This window comes from Balaenoptera physalus (genome assembly GCF_965194825.1).
Source record: "Balaenoptera physalus genome assembly, chromosome: 9".
Lineage (NCBI taxonomy): Eukaryota > Metazoa > Chordata > Mammalia > Artiodactyla > Balaenopteridae > Balaenoptera > Balaenoptera physalus.
Window position 1 is genome coordinate 23916741 of NC_138888.1, and position 20918 is coordinate 23937658.

At 34.8% G+C, this 20918-nt stretch overlaps 2 long non-coding RNA genes across 2 annotated transcripts in view; both read left to right on the top strand.

Annotated features, from left to right (window-relative positions):
* The window catches only part of LOC309666972, an 85665-nt gene extending 73230 nt beyond the window's left edge, over positions 1-12435 (top strand). Inside the window, exon 2 of the long non-coding RNA XR_014267436.1 lies at positions 809-12435. This is a non-coding gene — a long non-coding RNA (uncharacterized lncRNA). The remainder of the gene's footprint in view (positions 1-808) is intronic.
* LOC309667006 overlaps positions 1-20918 on the top strand; it is a 1642277-nt gene that overhangs the window by 1388663 nt on the left and 232696 nt on the right. The gene's annotated exons all lie outside the window — the stretch shown is intronic.

Here is a 20918-nt window from a genome sequence, read left to right on the forward strand (position 1 = left end):
AAAGTAAATTGAATTTCTATTTACTATCAAAGAACAATCAGAAATTGAAATTTAAAATAATCCTACTTAAATAATATAGAAACATGAAATAATTAGGTATAAATCTGACATAGGATATGTGCGATCTATATACTGAAAACTAAAAATCAGTTTAAAGAAGGCCTAAATATGAGCATTGGCTAGAAATCTCAATATTCTTAAGATGTCAGTTCTCTAACTGATCTACACATGTATTAAAGGCAATACTAATCAAAATCTCAGCAGAGTAAATAATCATTAACTATTGATATATCTCAAAATAATTAGGTGGTATGTAAGAAGCCAGACAAAAAAATAGATATGGTATGATTCTATTTACATGCAAATTCTATAAAATACAAACTAATTGATAATGACAGAAAGATGAGTAATAATCTTGGGATGGAAATGGGTGGAAGAAAACAGAGGGAGGCATTATAAGAGTCCAGAGGGAACTTTGAGAAGTAATGGATACGTTTACTATCTTGTTTGTGGTGATGATTTCGTGGCTGTGTACATATGTCAAAACTTTCCTAACTGAACAATTTAAATATGTTCAGTATACTCTATGTCAATTATATGACAAGTAGTTTTTAAAAGGACTGAAAGTAAATGTACCCCTTTGCTCTCTTCCTCAGCCATACAAAATCTTCCCAAAGAGAATCATGGTTGTTTTTGTCATGTTCTCTCATATATTTTAATAAATCTATAGATACATAATTTTGTATCTACAGATTTATAGTATTTTACATAAATGACACAATCCCTCATATTATTTCCTGACTTTCAGAAAAAATAATCAACGGGAAAGAGAAGAAAATTTCCAAGACCTGGAAATGCATATGAATTTTTATGTGGTAAGGAGCCACCAACTGTCAGGCAGAATGTATACAAACAGACTCACACTGAGATCATCCTCCCTGAATTTCAGAACAACAAACATACACAGAAGAGCCTTAAAATCTTGGGAAAGATTTTTGGATGAGCAGGAAAAAAAGTTACTTAACAAGGAATGAGACGCAGATGGCTGTCAAGCTGCATTATTTGTATTGGATTCTAGATGACAAAGAAGCAACATCTTTGAAGCCCTATGGGATAGGTATTTGGAACACAAAAATACAAATTCATCCAAGCAAGTTTTCAAGTGTGCCCTCTCTCTTAGCACCAACAAGTATTTGACGATTCAAATGAGAGCAACCTCAGTAGTTGGTGAAAAGAAAACTAAGTTTTCGTCAAAGACAAATTTATAATGAAGCCACTGAAGCTTGAACTTCAAAGTCTTAAACTTGCTTATACATTTCAGACCGTGTGTGAGTGTGTGTGTGTGTGTGTGTGTGTTTAAAAAGATATTTATTATAAGAAATTCGCTCACACAATTATGGAGGCTGAGAAGTCCCAACATCTGCTGTTTGCAATCTGGAGACCCAGAAAAGCTCCATGATGTAGTTAAGTTGGAGTCCAAAGGTGGGAGCCTACGAGGTAGCTTTCAGTCCAAGTCTGAGGCTGAGACCCAGGAGCCCCAAGAACCGGAGAAGACAGATATCCCAGCTCAAGCAAGAAAGGCTGAATTCTTCCTTCTTCCACCTTTTTGTTCTGTTCTGGTCCTTGATAGATTGGATGATGCCTGTCCACACCTGGGAAGGCAAACCACTCTACTGTGTTCACTAACTTAAATGCTAATTTCATTTGGAAACAGCCTCACCAACCCACCCAGAAATAATGTTTTGCCAAATATTTGGGCATTCCATGATCCAGTCATGCTGCCACAGAAAGTTAATAATCACACCGTGCAAAACCTAGATATGTGCCTAAATGCAGCAAGTTAAGCAGTAGGTATCAAATTAGGGAAAAGAAAAGTAAATAGAGATGCCTTTTTCAAAAAAAGGGCAAGAGAGGGAAAGATGATGCTAGCAATAGGAAACCATAGAGTCAAGAAGTTTCTTTAGAAGACTGACCTAAATATGTCCATAAGAAATGTGGTAATGGGGATGGAGGAGGTGAAAATTCAGTGGAAAGTGGGACTAATTTGTGGAGAAAAGTATCAGAGAAACAGAAAAGATTTTGGTTAAAAATTCAGGTTGAAAAATCAGTCTTGAAATAATCTAAGGATTGTTTTCCCCTCACCTTAGTATTATCATGGGAAAGAGTGCTGATGTTCATTTTCTGAGGGAGTATGGTTAAGGCTGGTCATGACTGATGGCTTTATCTTTCCTTATGAGATGGGAAAAATGCTGTCTGCTCACATGGAGGCATTTTTCTGAAGGTGTTTCCCCTCGTGTATAATTTATTTACAATATTTTCCAGAATGAACAATTACGTTGCAGAATCAATATGACATACATATGTTGATCGGTCCTAAAATACAAAATTCTCTAGACAGCCTCTTTACATGTCTGCTGATTTTACAGATAAATAGATTGAGATGTTTTTAGCATGGTCTGCCAATCAGCTCCTCATCATGTGCAATCACAGGAAATACAGTCACCCAAGAATCAAAAGATTTCAGTTCTTCCCACTGTGTTTCTCTGGGCTTCAGCCTTTTCCTCCACAAAACACATATACTGGACTAAGGTCTCTCTTGTTTCTAAAATTGCATGAGGCTATTTTAATTTTATTTACTATCTTAACAGAAAAATTGGAGTGTGGGAAAGGAAGGAATAATTGTAAAATGAGGTAATCAGAACATCTTTAAAAAAGAATAAATGATTACACTGAATCTTAAAGAATAAATATAATCTACATAGTAAAATCTAATATTTGTATTGTTTTATAAGTTAAGTGCTTTCTAATTTATATAACATTTTATTTATTCCTCCTGTCATGGCCATATAATTTATTAAAAATGTTATTTCCATCCTAAAGACAAGACACTGAGGCTCAGCAAGAAAATAGGGTTCTAATTATTGCATACCTGCAATGTTCCAGGTGCTGTAATAGATAATGCAATTCCAATGTAAATAAGATGTGGCCCATATTCTGGGCTCACTAATTAATGGAATCAGATGAAGAGATTAGAAAATAAAGAGAGAATAGTAGAGTCTCTTGAAAGCCAATCAGACACTTGTAGACAACTTCCAATTACTCAGATATTTCATGGCAAATCAAGATAAGGAAAAAGTTCCTAATGTTTTCTTTACATCACTGTATTATTCTGTTTCATTATTTCACTAAGAGAAATGTATTTATTATACCATGAAGGGGATAATCTAAAAAAAGTGAAAAGATATATATATATTCCTACTCAATTTATATTATACATATTTAATTAACTAGGAATCTGTAATATATCTGAAGTTATTAAGTGCACTTTATGAATAGTCAATAATAGCCAGTTACAAATAACAATATGAAAAAAAAGCTGAGAGAAAATCATTCAGCCCATTATGAGGAATAATATCACAAGAAGAAATAGAATGGTGACCTATTTCTTAAATAATTAAACCAAATTTCCTATAACAAGAAGTCACTTTGTAATTTTAATTACTGCCTTCTAAATAACTCAAATTCTCATTTGTAGTTCTTCAGTGTAGTCTATTTCTGCGTTTTAAGCATAAATGTGTTGACTTTCATTAATTATAAAAAACTATCAATGTGTCTTCATTTTTGTTCACACCTTATATATGAATGTTAGACAATGAATTATTCCTTTACACAAATGTGATGTACGTGAAATAATTACTTTAAAATATTTTAAATTCTGGATGATGATAATATATTATATTAAACTATTTTTCAATGCATACATGAAAATATTGAATCATATTGTCTTAATGGAAAAGTGTTCAATACCTAAACAATATGCTGGTAAATATTCCTAGATAAAATTGAAGTTATCCCCAGACCCAAAACAGTTCATTTGAAGCTAACTTACATGTACTTTGAGTTCATCATTCCCATCTACACGGTTTTACAGTATTAGGCTTTGAGAATATACAGATTTGGGTGATGTCATTATTATCAACAATAGAGTTCTCTAATAATCTCAGTTCAAAAAACAGGTGTGTATGACACATAACTTGCTTTCGCACTGCAAAACCTAACTTATTTCTTTTATGAATTTAATTTCACTGGGTTTTGGAAACTTTTCATCAGCCAATTAAGGATATCCCTGTCTTTACTGAGAATTTCCTATGAAAATAAATAGTAGAAGGAATGGACAGATAGACACATGGTCCAAGGTCCTCTTCTGTCCACATTGTCATCATCTGAGTATCCATTCTATCTGCTGATCCTAGGTGGTCAGGTTATGAAGTATTCTTATTTTTTGATCCCCAAATCCTTTCTAATGTGTCTAAATCCCTTGGAAACATTTGTTACTTCCCCAAAGTGCTGAGCAATAGGAAACACAGTTTACACCTTTAAACCAGGACTCTCATTTGGGCAATGCAGAAAGGAGTAAGTGCTTCAACATATGTTACATCCTCACCCTCCTGCCCCTCCTGCCTGAATAAGCAAAGCAAAAGGAATCAATTAGGAGAAGAGTAAAGTCTAAAAGTTTGCTTAATGTTTTCAACTGTTAGTATTCCTAGAAACTATTATTGTTGTGGTTGAACTCAATGTATACAACATGAGTTCTGACCTCATAATTGAATATGTTTTAACATTTTGAACGATATCTGTTTTCCACCCTTATATGGAACCCTGGTGGAAGGTCTACAGCAGCCCGCGGTAGCATGTCTACACTCCCAAGGCACCTTAAAACGATAAAAGATATGGGCTAAGTCCCCTCTGTCAACTTAAAGAAAACCACACAACATGAGAGTTGTGAGTTTCATTTTTATTCAAGGACTTACTGAGGACTATAATCTGGGAGATAGCCACTCAATAGCTCTGGGGAAAATACTCCAAAAAGGTAGAGGAGAAGCCAGTTTATATGTGATTTTTGGTTAGGGAATATGTGCAGTTAAGCATACATTCTTGGTAAAAGATTACTGCTATTCACAAAGAACAAATATCTCAAGTTAATGATTTTAGTGCTTTTCTATAAATGGGAAGATGCAAGAATGAGGGTTCACTGAAATTCTTCCTGAGATATATCAATACATCTAACTATCTAAGGAGCCTGCCTGTCCAAAGCACAGAGGGCTTCATCTTATTTTTCATCCTGAATTCCTCTCAGAGTGCCCTGTGAGTCAGCATCTGCAGTGGCTAATGACTTCATCCTTGTAGAACTGTGTGGTGACCAGTGCTCTTTCTTTTTCTTTGTTTACACCTTCACCCCATGAAACTGGGAGTCCCTGATGATGAAGGAGACAGAGAGACCAAGACCAAGTTTTGAATTGGATACCCAGGGAAGTAGAGGTGGAATCCTGAGCAAGGAAGACTTCTCAAAGTCTATGTTTGCAAATTAGAGTGTGTCTTGCAGCTATAGGCATAGCCAGTGGGGCATCGCCTGCCAGAATAGAACTCCAGAGACCCAGGTTTCCCCAAAAGAGCAGACCAAAACATGTAGAAGAAGGGCAAGGGGAGGACAATATTGAGAACCAAATTTCCTACTTTAGGACCTACCTTGAAGAGCAACATGGCTGACGGGGCTTGTTAGGAAAGAACCATGAAGGAACATGGGGTCTGGGTTCAAATCGATCCAGAGAACAAGGACTTTCATCCTTATTCAAAAAATCCACTCCAAAACCCTCCTTGAAGGGCTTCTCTTCTGCTACAACTCAAACTTAACCAGAAGAATTACCCAAAGTTTCCAGCACTGCCTGCCATGGACTTGTACCTGCAAAGGGAGGCATGACTAGTACTTGAATCATTGTACTTGTGCTCCAGTGACTCTTTTGCTGGTGGTTTCCTGTCTGCATCAAATGACACTGGTGTTCACCCAAATCTTTATACACCACTGGGGGCCCTCAATCAGAGAGTGTGTTTGAATCATTTGGGAAATTTTCACAACAAATGTGACTGCCAGGCCCATGAAAGGAGCCAGGAGATTCTCATTCATGCGCAAGAAGTTCCAGGGCACTCTCTGAGAGTTCTAACATGATGCTCCTTTCTCGTCTTTAAACGCACCCTCATGAAACATAACCATGCAGATCAGCATAATGACAGACTCTGAATTCAGACCTGCCTGCTCCACTGGGTAAGAGCTAGGGATCTTCTGGAATGTTACCTAACATTTAAGCCTCAAGCCTCTTCCTGTACTAAAATATAGATAGATAGGTAAACAGAGTATATATATGTAGTATACAAAATTTAAATATATTATATATATATATATAATACCTAATAATTACCTGTGAATGAAGAACTTGCCTGCTGTATCAGTAAACAAAGGATGCCCCGAAGGTGAGCCCTGAGGAAACTCAGGATGGGCAAACACAGGATACTGGAGCCAGAGAGCTGAGGTACATATCAAAGGAATGATTTCGATGAGCCCGGACTTTTGCATCTTCCCACATATAGAAAAGCACTAAATTCATTAATTTCAGGTGTCTGGTTTTCTTTAATAAACAGTAATCTTTCGATATTCTGACTACCTGGATTTTGTTACAAAACTATCATGTATCCTGGCTCCACCCTTAATTCTTTGGAGCGGACCCGTAGAGCTATCTGAGAGGCTGTCTCTGGGCTTGAAGTCCTCAGAAAGTCCGCCGAATAAAACACAATGCTCAACTTTTAGGTTGTGCATTTTTTTCAACAGACATACCTGAGAGCTTTGTTTCTGTTGTTGTAATGTTTTAATGAGATTATCTAAGGCAATGAGTCCACTGCCTGAACATAGTAAAATGCTGAACAAATTCTGAGTGTAACTTTTGGTTGCTATTACCACTTCGCCCTCTTTCTCCTTGAGGAAGTTCCAACAGAGTTCATGTAACCCCAGTCTTTCACAAAATCTTCATTTGTACCTTCACTTGACACTAGTTTATCATGTTAACTGACTAAATTGTCATGTTAACGGCACTGGTTTTTGAGAATAGAGGTTAGGCCCTGGGAAGCCAGATAAAGCAGCAGGACCCTGGTTACCTGGAAGGGAAGGGTTTGAGCACAGAATTGGGGGAGGAGATGATGTCAAAGATATATTTGCCGCTTAATCATTTGGCCTAGAACTAGCCCTTAGAAAACCTGGTGGCTCAGTCCAATTAACAGCAATATTAGGCTCTCTTTCCTCTAATTCACACTTTGAACTGTCCTAAAACAAGTGGAGTTTTATGACAAGATGAATCCACAGGAAGAGGTGACTCAGAAATCTGGTTAAAGTTGACTTTCTCTTTGCCATTTCCTGTTTTCCTTACAAGTGATGTATTTTTGGCACAGAGTGTTGTTATAAACCGTCTGGGGCAGTTGTTTCATGATACTGTATTCAGTTGCTAAAAAGAGAGAATTCTGAGTTAGTGAATGACTAAACTGTGTTTTCATCCTGAATAATGATAGACCAACTAGACAATTGTAACTGGATTTTCCATTTCTTTCCTGACAATGGCATCAAGCTATGGGGTTGGAAGTCCTTAAATAGACAGATGTATAAACTATAAATGCTTGAGTCTTGCTTATTTTCTTCCCAGTTCTAATTTCTAGACAATGATCCCATCTTTGCTCAGCTAGCTATTTTCATAGGAAACTTTAGTTATGGAATTTCTTAGCATGGAAGTTTGTCTCCTTTCTTTATATTCTTTTTCGAACATTACAGATTTTAGTGATAAAAATAAATCTAATTTGTTGTTTTGAAACTTTGCTCTATATAAGATGCTTTCTCAAAAGAGAAACACATTCTGTCTCAGTCTGACACAAAGTGATTTTATTGCTGACAAGAAAGAGACTTCAAAATGAGTTCATATGACAGAGCAAAATGAAGTTTAAGACAATAGAAAATCTCTTTGCTTCGCTCTATGTAAAATAAGTGATTCTATTGATCTGAGACCTAAAGTGCCTATTGCCATCCTAACAAAGTACCAAGAAAGTACATTTCCAGTAAGTCTGAGAGCTTAATAAAAGTATTTGATTATCACAGTGTAAAATTATTTCATTATATATTATCACCCTGTGTATGTGAATATACCTGCTTACAAATTCACATTTGCTAATAAAACCAAAGAGATAATTAAAATAGGTCTTTTCACAATATTCTTGACTATGTGTATTTACTACTTAAAATGTTGTATGGACATTTCATCAAGTTCTACATGCTCCAGGAAAATATTTTAGGAATTTGTCATAGGGAACTGAATGACAACTCAAAAACAAATGGCGTTTCACTGCATAGACTTAAATCAAATTAGTGATTTTCAGATTGGCATGAGCTGGGTGGGATTTGAAATATGAGCTTAAAATCTGTAACTATTTACCCTTCTTTTCAATCTATATTTTATTAGTTTCCAAATATAGAAGAAAGGTATTTCAAATACCTCTCTGGACCATAATAAAGCAATAATCCTGTGTTCTTCACTAAGGATTATGGCTTCAGCCTTGGCAGCCTTTTATGTATTATTGATAATAATTGCAAATGAAATTCTATTTAGAAGTGTATATTTTGTAAAGCCTATCCCTGAGATTTTATCAAAAGTTTTCTACTATCTACATAAAATCTCCAAATTAGAAAATAAAGGGTAGACAAAATTTCCTATATAATTTGGTCTTGTGGGGTTCTTGGTAGTGGAGTTAATTCTAAATGTTGAGTTTGTTTTCTTGGAAAACATTAATTCAAGTCACCTAAATTATTTTTTTCTGAAAAGTTTAGAAACAAAACACAGACAGAAGATAAAACAAAAAAAATTTCTACATCTTGATTCTCATGTAGTAAGATCATGACCTGGTTCCAAATTCCAGCTTTGACATAAACTAAATACGTTAACTTGGGTAAATTATTTAATCTTTTGTTGAGCGTCTGTTTTCTCATTTGTAAAATGGATGCAGTAATTTACATTTAGAATTGTTGTGAGCATTAAGTGAGAAATTGAATATGTGCCAGAGACTGCGGTTTCATCACACTAGGTTTCCCTTTCCTCTGAGTGCGCAGGTGGACTGTTTTTCCCTGCCTTCTTTGCAACTGGATGTGGCCAGTGGGGTGTGAATGGAGGTGATATTTGCCTCTCCCAGAACTGACCCTTAAAATACTCTTGCATGATCCACCAATGTCTCTCCTTCTCCGTCTGCTAAATGGAAAGGACTTTTAGGACCTAGAGGATTAGAGCTATGAGATGCAATTTGCCTGGGTTCCTGAATATCCTTGCTGCACAGACCATTTACTGAAGAGGAACATCCATATTTGAATTTGTATAAAGATATAAACTTTTACTTGAAAACCAACAAGCTTTGGGACAAAGCTGCTGCTAGCATTACTAACCCTAATGTGTACAAAATATCAGCTCCCAACTAGACGGGGAGCTCCAGGAAATCAGTGCTCTCTCTCCCTGTTATCCACTGTGCTTCCCACCAAGTGAATGACTGCAGTGCCTCACACAAGGTACTCAAAATATGAATGAAAATATAAACTGAAAAACCACTTGCAAAGCAGCATTTACCTATGTGCTTTAAAAATCACAGCTATTTTCATTATGTTATTATTTTATACTATTATTTATTTTATTTCATATTATTATTTATTAATTTTATTTATAGTTAAAGAATTTTCCTTCCTTCTGTGTCCATGATTTTCCTTACTCAGGCCCCTATTCTTCTTTGGGAAGATTACAGCTGCCATCTTGCAGATCTTCTGGTCTCTGGATTCCATACATAGCAAGATCACTTCTAGTCTTTTGTAGAACATGACTATTTTTATCAAAGTATGAATATACTCCAAGACTATTCATTTTAATGAGTTACTTTTTCAAATGAGTTATTATTCAAATCGGTTAGCATTTATAAGTTCCTAGAATCATGCCTGGCACAGAGAAACTACTACATAAATGTCTTTAAAAACAAAACAAAACTGTGTCATCTTTATATGATGTTTGCATTTCTCCTTCCAGTCCAAAATAAATTCTTTTTTTAACAGATTTTGTTTCCATTTGAGATCATTTTACCTTATACTTGATGTTATTGTGTGTCCTATTAAACTTATGTTTGACTTTTGGCACAAATATACTTCAGTTGGTGTCCAAGCCTTATCATGAACATAAAAATTGCTCTCTTTCAAATTGCCACATAACATCACTAACAAGCTTTATATTCAAGGGCGTACTGTAACCATCTCAAGTGACTGCATTTCTTTCCAACTTTGTGTTCAATGACTTCATACTGGTAACTTGAAATCAGCTACTGTAGGATTATCTACACATGGAAACTGGTAGATTCTACAAAACAGGACTCCCCAAAATCCTCTCTCTCCTGTGCGTTCTCTCTTGTTCTCATTCTCTTTCTGGAGAGCCAGTTGTTAAACATTTCCCAACACATCTCTGGGACATTGCTATTTATAAAGCCTAAAAAAGGTTACTCCAAAAGAAAGTTAAGATAAACACAAATCAGGGTACTGGTGGATATGCAACAACTCAATATCGAAGAAAAGAAAGTGGCTCTGAGTCTCTTCTGTGAATCCAGAAATTTGCATGATGCCCGAAAAATAATAGGCATGAAATGTTTGTTGAATAAATGATACAATTTGGAAACAATACTTAATGTAGAATAATAACTGCTGACTTTTACTGATCACTTACTAGATGCCAAATACTATTTCAGCTGATTGACAGAATCCTCAGAAAAACGCCATGAGTTAAAACATTAATGTCTTTATTCTACAAGCATAAAAATGAGGAACAAAAACCTCAGTTAGGGCTATGAGCTAAATTGGTAATTATATTGTTGGATAAATGCTTAATTTATAATTCACTACACTTCAGGTACAACTCAGATTTCTGACTTTTCTTGAAAAATGGGAATATCAGGCTGTAGCGCATACATTCTAGTATGACATTAATGGAAGCATAGATGATTTACAGGAAGCATTTCTATTTTGATGAAGTATCAAGTATTTAGTTTATCACTTTCTTCTACTCCTGGATGTGATTTTATAGTTGGTTAATTTACCTTAGTTTTGTGAGCTTTCTGGTCTTTAGAAGCAGTTGGGGCTGTAATTCCTGAAGTAATACTTGAACCCAGTTCCAACGTTTTTACTCTTAACCCATATGATGTTATGATGAAAGATAAATGTTTGATACAAATAGAGATATTTCAACCTATCTTTGTTGCTATTATTGTTTTTAAAATCAAGCTACTATTGCATATAATTTTGCATAATATGATACATACATGTGTATTTGGCTTTGTACATGTATGTCCATCTATATTGGTATACACACATAAAATCCACAATTTTATAACCATCAAAAAAAAAACTAATAATACTTTCAAAAAAATTCAGAAGGCATTGACCTGATTGAACATATTTCCATTTCAGCGCTTGCCTCCTAATTGAGCAATTGGCTTCTATTAAAATTCAGATTCCCAATCTATTCACTAGTCCAGGCTTCTTATGTATGATGTTGGTATTATATTTCCTGAATGAACTTAATGGCTCTAGCATGAATCCAGTCCAATTCATATATCTATTATACACATGCATATCAGATAGAAAATACTACTATAATGATATTGATGTTATTTTAGATGAAGTTTTCCAACTACTTGATTGTTATGAAGCAAATGTTATAAAGACAGCTGGCTACATCCTCATTTCCAGCAAACACAGGACGGGAGGTAGAATAATATAATCAAGATGGAAATCTTCCGCAAGTGTTTCCATTGAGTAGGGGTGGTTTCCTGGATGGAAATCTTCTGCAAGTGTTTCCAATGAGTAGGGGTGGTGTCCTGGAAACAAGACAACTCCTACACAATGGACACTATATCTCTGGGCTGAAATGCCTTACATTTGCTTTTGACCATTAGAGATTTCTGTTTGCCTATCACCCATCAAGACAGATTGTGGGCTGGGTATTTTGGAGAAGAATAACATGCTTTCTATCCACAATAGTTTTCCAAGCAAGCTCATCAAATTCATTATGTTATGCGAGGAAAGGAGAATCAGAAAATGAGTCAAGTGGAGGGTTTATATGTACTTGCAGTTCACAAAGAAGGACTCTGCTTTACAGCCAGCCACAAAGAAATTTTTTGTATAACTAAGATTAAACATAAAATAACTACAGGGAGAAGAAATTAAGAGACTTTTCTTATTCTAAGGCATTTGTATCATTTTATAATACAGCAAACAGACTTCATCAATGTCAGGCACCACTAAACTATAGTGATGCCACTACCCAGAAGAGTCAATTCTTTGTCCTGGGGAGCGAAGTCTCAGACTGTAACAGCATTTCTGAACACACCCAGGGGTAAAAGCAGAAGTTTGTTGTCATGCATGAGAAACAGGAATTGCTCAAGTCTGCTGTGACTTGAGAGATGAAGGACCTCATCCTCAGAGACCCTGTAACTTATGGACATTAAAATTAAGTCCCAAAGCTAGGTTCAGAGAGTTTTTTAAACGAGGCATTCTAAAATATATACACTGAAATATCTTTTTTTTTTCTTCCCTAGTGTTCTCTATATGTTTGAAAGCTTGACTTGGATTCAGTAGTGAGTATTATTTACAGACATGACTCATCAGTGCCCTGAAATGGTTAACATGCAAGCAACTAACTCACCCAACAGTGAGGAAGCCACTGGGGAGAATCTGGTTTCCAGAGAATAATGACTCATTCTAATACTTTTTTGTAAATATATTAGCAAACAACACGTTATAACAAGCGATGTCTTCTTTCTTCACTCACACACACATACACACAGAGCAGCTAGTGATAAAATAAGTGATACCACTTTTATCTGCTTATTGTCTTAATATTTACCAGAACATCCAGATGTCATAAAGATCCCGAGCACATGAATATCTATTTGCTTATGTGGTTACATTAAAGTTGATAGAAATACAAGGGAGGTCACAAAATTCAGCTTCCAGCAGAAGAGAAACAGAGCGACTGAAGGGCAAGTTCTGTTTTGCTTATAAAGTAATATGATACACTTTACTCCCACCTGCTTCTGGATACTCCAAATTATGCGCTCCTTTCACGCCCACCCACGTGGACTCTACTTAGTAACTGAAGTGAATCACTTGACTGTCCTTTATTCTACAGAATGCCATTTCATAGTATTTTATGCCATTAGATCAATACTTATGTGATAAGCTAAACAGTTCTTCCAAGCCCCACTGAAAAGTAAAAGAATAAATGTTAAGGTAACATTAATTATTAATAAAATCCAGTCCTAATGAACTTTAAATTTGAATGAGATTCTTATTTGGTAGTAGGATTACAAACGGACCATCAACAATTATTAGAAACTCAATAATGTACATAGGGAATTGAGTGATTGTTGACTATTATACCTTTTGCTTTTAAAGGGCTGGTGTGACAGTGGCCTGTTCAGCATCCCACTAGTATTAATGATGGGCTTGGATGGCAGAGCCAGCCTGCTCTTGTCTCATTCCCAACAGCAGGATGGAAGACAGAGTGACCCAAATAAAGCTAAGGTCCTAGGCAAGTGTTTCCCTGAGGGTCAAGAATAAAATAAAATGGAAAATATCACTCAATATCTTTCTGTCAAAGGCAAGGAGAGAAGTGCCTGCATTTAATCGCAGGAGGGATGAAAAAAATGTAATGCATTAAGTTTCACTTTTGCATTTGCTATCAGGAAACAAGACCAAAAAGGGGTTTCAAATTACAATCAGCTCACTGTAGACTCACTAACTTATCTTCTTCACCTCAGTCAGAGAAGTCTGTGCTCATTTTTGCTTCTCTGTCATTTCTTCTCTTCCATGGCCTTTTGATTGCTGTGTCAACTCAAAGTTTTTAAAGTGGTCAGGATATAAATAAAATGAGTGTATTCACTGACATCAACATCAATAGATGTATGTTACATGCTAAATGTATCAATGACTATAAAAATAGCAAATACTAATTGAACATATATTATATATACCAGGCATTATTTTATAACACTAACATTTTAACTCAGTCAATCCTTATAAAAATTCTATGTAATAGATACTGATGCTGCCTCTGTTTTACAGATGAAGTAAGAAGAGTTCTACCCAGCTTGTAGGTATTGAGACTGGGATGTCCAGAGTCTGACGGCAGATTCTGCTCTCCTAATCTCTCTACTATGCAAAGAGAGTTTATAAAGTTATTCAATTTTTATATCTTCAACAAAATTAGAAGTTTTTTACTTATCCAAATAGCTATATCAAAAAATCAGTACAATAATGACTAAATAAATTAAATAAATGATAAATTTATTTTCCTTGAGCTGGATAGTGGTTAATTTGGTAAATATTTTTAACAGTGCTATATCAAGTTCTATTTTGTTCTGAAATGAGTGAACATGAATAGAAATAACATAGAAATGAAGAATTATGACATGGGAGGAAACTTGATACACATATTTTGCTTTTGTAAATTTCTTAAGTACTAGTATAATTTTTGGTCATATTGGGCACATAATATTTTTTTAATTAAAACATGAACAAAAGAATACTAGCTAAAGCATAATATGATTACAAGTGCCACCCTTAAATACTTGGGTCAGCTACAGAACATGTGGACTCGTCCACTTCTGAGGAAAGAGTATCAGCCTGCCCCCAGCACCTCCCCAGAATCCTTAGGATTGTCATAAGCTGGAGTAAGAGAGTCTTTGTTGCTTTATTAGTGAGGCAAGTCACAACCACTAAGATGAGTACAATTAAGATGATAGGATTAAGGAGGATAATTAAAGTACATATAAAAATCAATACCATATGTACAGTGCTGTATGGAAAAGGTCAGTATTAAACTACAACTAAGAACCGGGGAACAGGGCATTGAAAAACAAGGGATAGGGCAGAGAATCAACTGAGGAAAGAAACTAGAAAAAGATGGAGAAAGGGAAGAAAATGTAAAAATTACATTTCTGATTAGACAAAATCTATTCCAGAGAGCAAAAATAAAATATTGCTTAATCCCATGGGTACACTCAGCCTTTAACTATGAAGTCATAAGTTTTTTAAAATTTTGTTTTTCATTTTTATTTTATAGCTCTCATTTGGATACTCACATGAATTAGTCATGCATATTATTCCATATAAATTTACATGAATTTCTTTTTTTTCTCTCCACATGTAAGGCAAACTTATTAGTATTTAAAAAGACCATGTAGAACAATGTGACAATTAAAAAGTTTATGTTACAGCTTATTAATAATAGCCCTTTAACTCTAGCTAAAGGCATAAACACAATATTAATGACAAGAAAACTGTAATGTGATATGATGTATCACTAACATGATAGAAAATTGTATTTTAAGATTTTTATATATTATTAATAGGATTTAATATAATGGGATTTTCATGTAAGATCAAGCATTGTCCACAATGCCTCTGGATAAAAAGCAGTCCTATATTTCATGCTCATAAATAGCATTGTAGATACATCACACATGCTCCCTGCATATGAAGGTTTATAACCTAAACAGAAACAGTTGCAGGTTCATGATATTTCATGTCTTTATACTTTCCATTATGCTCTTTATTGATTAAACTGTGATTCAGATTAAAAATTCCCTGTAAGATTGGAGTAGAAATATACGTCTATTATTATTCCATATTAACCTGTGTATAATTTAATACATTTACATGTGTCTTATAAATAAAGCTTTCTGAAATCTTAATATTAAAGATGCAACTTTAATTTGTGAGTCTGTTTTTGTTTCATAGATATGAAATAGTTTGCATTTGTGTGCAAACTATTACATATAAGATAGATAAACAACAAGGTCCTACTGTACAGCTCAGGGAACAATATTCAATATCCTGTGATAAACCATAAGGGAAAAGAATGTGAGAAAACATATTTATGTATAACTGAGTCACTTTGCTGTACAGCAGAAATTAAACACAACATTGCAAATCAGCTTACTTCAATAAAAATTTTTTTAAAAGATTCAACTGATGAATGCATTTCAAGCATGAGAATACACAGTATTGACTCTAAAAATAAAATTAAAGTGTTTAAGTGACTTAATAAAAATAGTTTGAAAATACAATAAGCACTTCACATGAAGAGTAAATTAAATACACTAATTTATTTCTGGGATGAATTGAAACGTTCTTTTCAAATGTAGGTCGATGATGTTGCTTCTTTCTAAGATTACTTACTTTATTTCTCTTAAATTCAGCGATGCTCTTTGTTTTTCTCTCAGTGACACCACAAAGTTTTCCAAGTTACACTTTTCATCTTATGTGTAATCATCTTTCAGTGTCTTCTTCAAAGAGAGAAATATACATAATCAGAGAAAATCATTAGTGTCTGGGACAAATGAAATCCCCTTTTCTTAGTACTGCCCATCTAGCTAGAGCTCTGGATGCCACAAGACTCACAGGAACCCACTTCAACCCTTTAATTTGCAAAGGAGTGGTCTCTGCAAATCTGAGTTTTACGGATCCTGAGAGACCTCTGACAATTTTGCAAATATCCCAGGTAAACTATCAAACTCACTGGACATCCATAGGAACACCAAGAAATTTCTTGTGGGTCTCTTGAGGTTCCTTCTGAATCCTGAATCCTGTAAGGATTGCTTGGTTTAGCCATTTAAGGGCTGATGAGGTTGTTGTATAGAAAAATATCACTGGTTTTATGGCACCTACGAGGCTTCACACTATTTTCTGCAATTAGCACAAATGTTGAATTAACAGAAGAATTAATGGAAAAATTCATCTGGAATGCTCTCAAGTTAGAGTTTATCTCTTCCAGGGGTTGTTCTATACCAGTGGTACCCAATTATTTAGTGTTGCAGGAGTCAGTGTATTTCTCAATAGTTTTCACATCCATAAGGGGAAATGTGTGAAAATGTTGGGATTGGAAATAAAAGCGAAAAGTACTAGCACTGGATCTATTTGGTAAGAGCATGCAGAGGCTTCCAGTATTTCAAAAACAGAAGTTCCTTTCATCAGCCTTTGCTCTGGTCTTTCCCTGGCCATACACAGTAATATGTCTGCAGACCACAGGGATTTGTGATCCTTAAGAAAGAAGGCACAGTCAGACATTGTGACTATACATCTCTGTTTTACATCCATCATTGAAAATTAGGGATCCCTACTCTAGATCCACCCTTGCATTTGGGGGTCATGTGGTAAATCGATAAAACTCTGTATTTATGTGCACCTTAACTCTAGCCTGGAGAGGCTGGGCAGTGAGTGCTTGATCTCACAAGAAGTAACATGTTACATGGCAGTGGTTGTACAGTAAAAGATAATTACAGATATAAGCCAGAAATCATTTTGATAATCACTTCAGCTAATATTTAAATTTTGGCAATCCTGTTGAAATCCAAAATGTATTCCAAGATGGTCATAATAAAAATTTATTGTCATAAATTTTATTTATTTAATCACTTCATTAGCAACAGCTAGTGATGACAATATGAATAACAGTAAGACGATGATGATAAAAAATATTTATTGAACAATTAATATATGGTAGGCACCATGCTAAACATGTTATATGCATTATTTCACCTTAATCTTATTATAACCTATTTTAACTCCATTTCAGAAATGAGAAGGTCAAATCTTAGAGATACATGTGGATAATAATTAAGGTAGAATTTGAAGCCACGTAAACTTATTTTAAATTTTGAACTCTTAACCATTCATTCTATACCACACTGCTTCTCAGCTGTTTCCTTACACCCATAATATAATATATCCATATATATATATATATATATATATATATATATATAACTTTATCATTCTTTGCTTTTTCTTTCACTTTTTTTCTTTAATAAGACAGAATGAGAACTCTTCATGGCTTATCACAGCATCTTAGCCCTTCTGTGCAAAGGACTGTTTACAGTCACAAAATGTGTGGCCTTTCCAGAATGTGTTCCAAGACAAGGGAGTAATTGACAAAGTTCTGGTAAATGTTTCATTCACTGTAACTCATGACCATTTCTCTTCTTTGATGTCTATAACTCTCTTATATAAAGAATATCAGGCCTCAGAAACCCTCTTGTTTCCAGCTCCAATGTCACAAACATTCATCTGAAAATGTCCTTTAAGATCTACTATTTTTAAAATGCTTTTGAGTGTATATTCTATGCCACAGCAAAGGGATGGTTATTCTTCTATTTTTATGTTTGAAGTTGTTTTTCTTTTTCTTTTTTTTTTTTTTTAATGTAGAGAGGTACATTTTGTTTTTCCAAAGGCTTTGGCCTTATAAATTGATTCTCAGTGAGTTTAGTACACAACAAACCTCATTTATATTGCCTTTCTCAGGCTTGAAAGATCAACAGTTTTTATGAGACTATAGCTAAGATTTGTGGAAAAAAAAAGTTACAGAATTCTCTGTAGGAATTCTCCAAATGGCAAGACATCACATATAAATTCTTCTTCAATATATATTTTTTTATGTTGGCTCCTACCAAAATAAAATAATGCTTTTGATAACTTAAAAAAACAAAATAGAGTTACACTTTATGTCTGTGTACACTTGGCTACTCCGGGTAGTGGCAGAAGCCAGGAAGCTAAGGCCCACGGATAACTTGACCACTTCATACCTTGCCTAGGGCATGGCTATGAACCTGAACCTGAACCTGGCATCCTCCATCCCTCACACCCTTCCTTTATTCTGGACTAGTCTCATCTCTGTGATTCTTACATTCACTATTTTCAAATTCCTGATAACTAATATTTTCTCACTTCTTTTCTTTTTCCACAAATTACTCTTTTCTAAGATTTGATGTCATCTTATTTCCCTTTCTCCATTTTTTAAAATTTTAAAATATTTCCTGTGAAAACATGACTTAATTGTATTAAAATAATATTTGGATAACAGCAGATAAGTGGTAAATCGTTAATGAGTATTTCATATAAATATGTGTCCATGTTTGAGCTCTAATAGGTCAAATCTCTCTCTCTCTCTCTCACACATACACACACATACTGAAAATCTCAACTGATTTGAAATGAAATGAAAAAATGCAAGCTGGGACGCTAGAAATATACTTCCAAGACTTGCTGGTCCATTTAGAGATGCTGAAGAAACAGAATTTGAAACTCTATTCTAAAATTGGAAAAAAAGATTGACTCAGCTTTTGCTTCTTTTGAAAAAACTAGGATAACACCACCTAACTCCCTGTATTGTTGGGTGGATTTAATTTAATATCACTAAAAGCATATTAAAAACTTTTAAGTTGTAAAACTTTATACAACTGAGACATATTTTTCATTCCTCTTTTCAGGTAAAGAAAATAGTTTGTTATAAAGACATAGTTTTCATATCTACACATCAGTTATTTTCTAACTACTTTCTCTATTCATTATGAAAATTTCAAATATATTGAAATTTAAAAAATAGCAAAATGAAACTCTATGTGGTCATCATTCAATATCTGCAATTATCACTTTGTGGTCATTACTGTGATCAGAAAATCCCAACCATCAGAACATGGTATCTGTAGATATTTTAGTAGGTATTTTTTTTTAACATCTTTATTGGAGTATAATTGCTTTACAATGGTATGTTAGTTTCTGCTTTATAACAAAGTGAATCAGCTATACATATACATATATCCCCATATCTCCTCCCTCTTGCATCTCCCTCCCACCCTCCCTATCCCACCCTTCTAGGTGGTCACAAAGTACCGAGCTGATCTCCCTGTGCTATGTGGCTGCTTCCTACTAGCTATCTATTTTCCATTTGGTAGTGTATATATTTCAATGCCACTCTCTCACTTTGTCCTGGTTTACCCTATCCCCTCCCAGTGTTCTCAAGTCATTCTCTACGTCTGTGTCTTTATTCCTGTCCTGCCCCTAGGTTCTTCATAATCATTTTTCTTTTTTTTTAGATTCCATATATACGTGTTAGCATATGGTATTTGTTTTTCTCTTTATGACTTACTTCACTCTGTATAACAGACTCTAGGTCCATCCACCTCACTACAAATAACTCAATTTTGTTTCTTTTTGTGGCTGAGTAACATTCCATTGTATATATGTGCCACATCTTCTTTATCCATTCATCTGTGATGGACACTTAGTTTGCTTCCGTGTCCTGGCTATTGTAAATAGAGCTGCAATGAATATTGTGATACATGACTCTTTTTGAATTATGGTTTTCTCAGGGTATATGCCCAGTAGTGGGATTGCTGGGTCGTATGGTAGTTCCATTTTTAGTTTTTTAAGGAACCTCCATACTGTTCTCCATAGAGGCTGTATCAATTTACATTCCCACCAACAGTGCAAGAGGGTTCCTTTTTCTCCACACCCTCTCCAGCATTTATTGTTTGTAGATATTTTGATGATGGCCATTGTGACTGGTGTGAGGTGATACCTCATTGTAGTTTTGATTTGCATTTCTCTAATGATTAGTGATGTTGAGCATCCTCTCATGTATCTGTTAGCAATCTGTATATCGTCTTTGGAGAAATGTCAATTTAGGTCTTCTGCCCATTTTTGGATTCGGTCTTTTGTTTTTTTGAAATTGAGCTGCATGAGCTGCTTCTAAATTTTGGAGATTAATCCTTTGTCAGTTGCTTCATTTGCAAATATTTTCTCCCATTCTGAGGGTTCTCCTTACGTCTTGCTTATGGTTTCCTTTGCTGTGCAAAAGCTTTTAAATTTCATTAGATTGCATTTGTGTATTTTTGTTTCTATTTCCATTTCTCTAGGAAGTGGGTCAAAAAGGATCTTGCTGTGATTGATATCATAGAGTGTTCTGCCTATGTTTTCCTCTAAGCGTTTTATAGTGTCTAACCTTACATTTAGGTCTTTAATCTATTTTGAGTTTATTTTTGTGTATGGTGTTAGGGAGTGTTCTAATTTCATTCTTTTACATGTAGCTGTCCAGTTTTCCCAGCACCACTTATTGAAGAGGCTGTCTTTTCTCCATTGGATATTGTAGCATCCTTTATCAAAGATAAAGTGACAATATGTGTGTGGGATTATC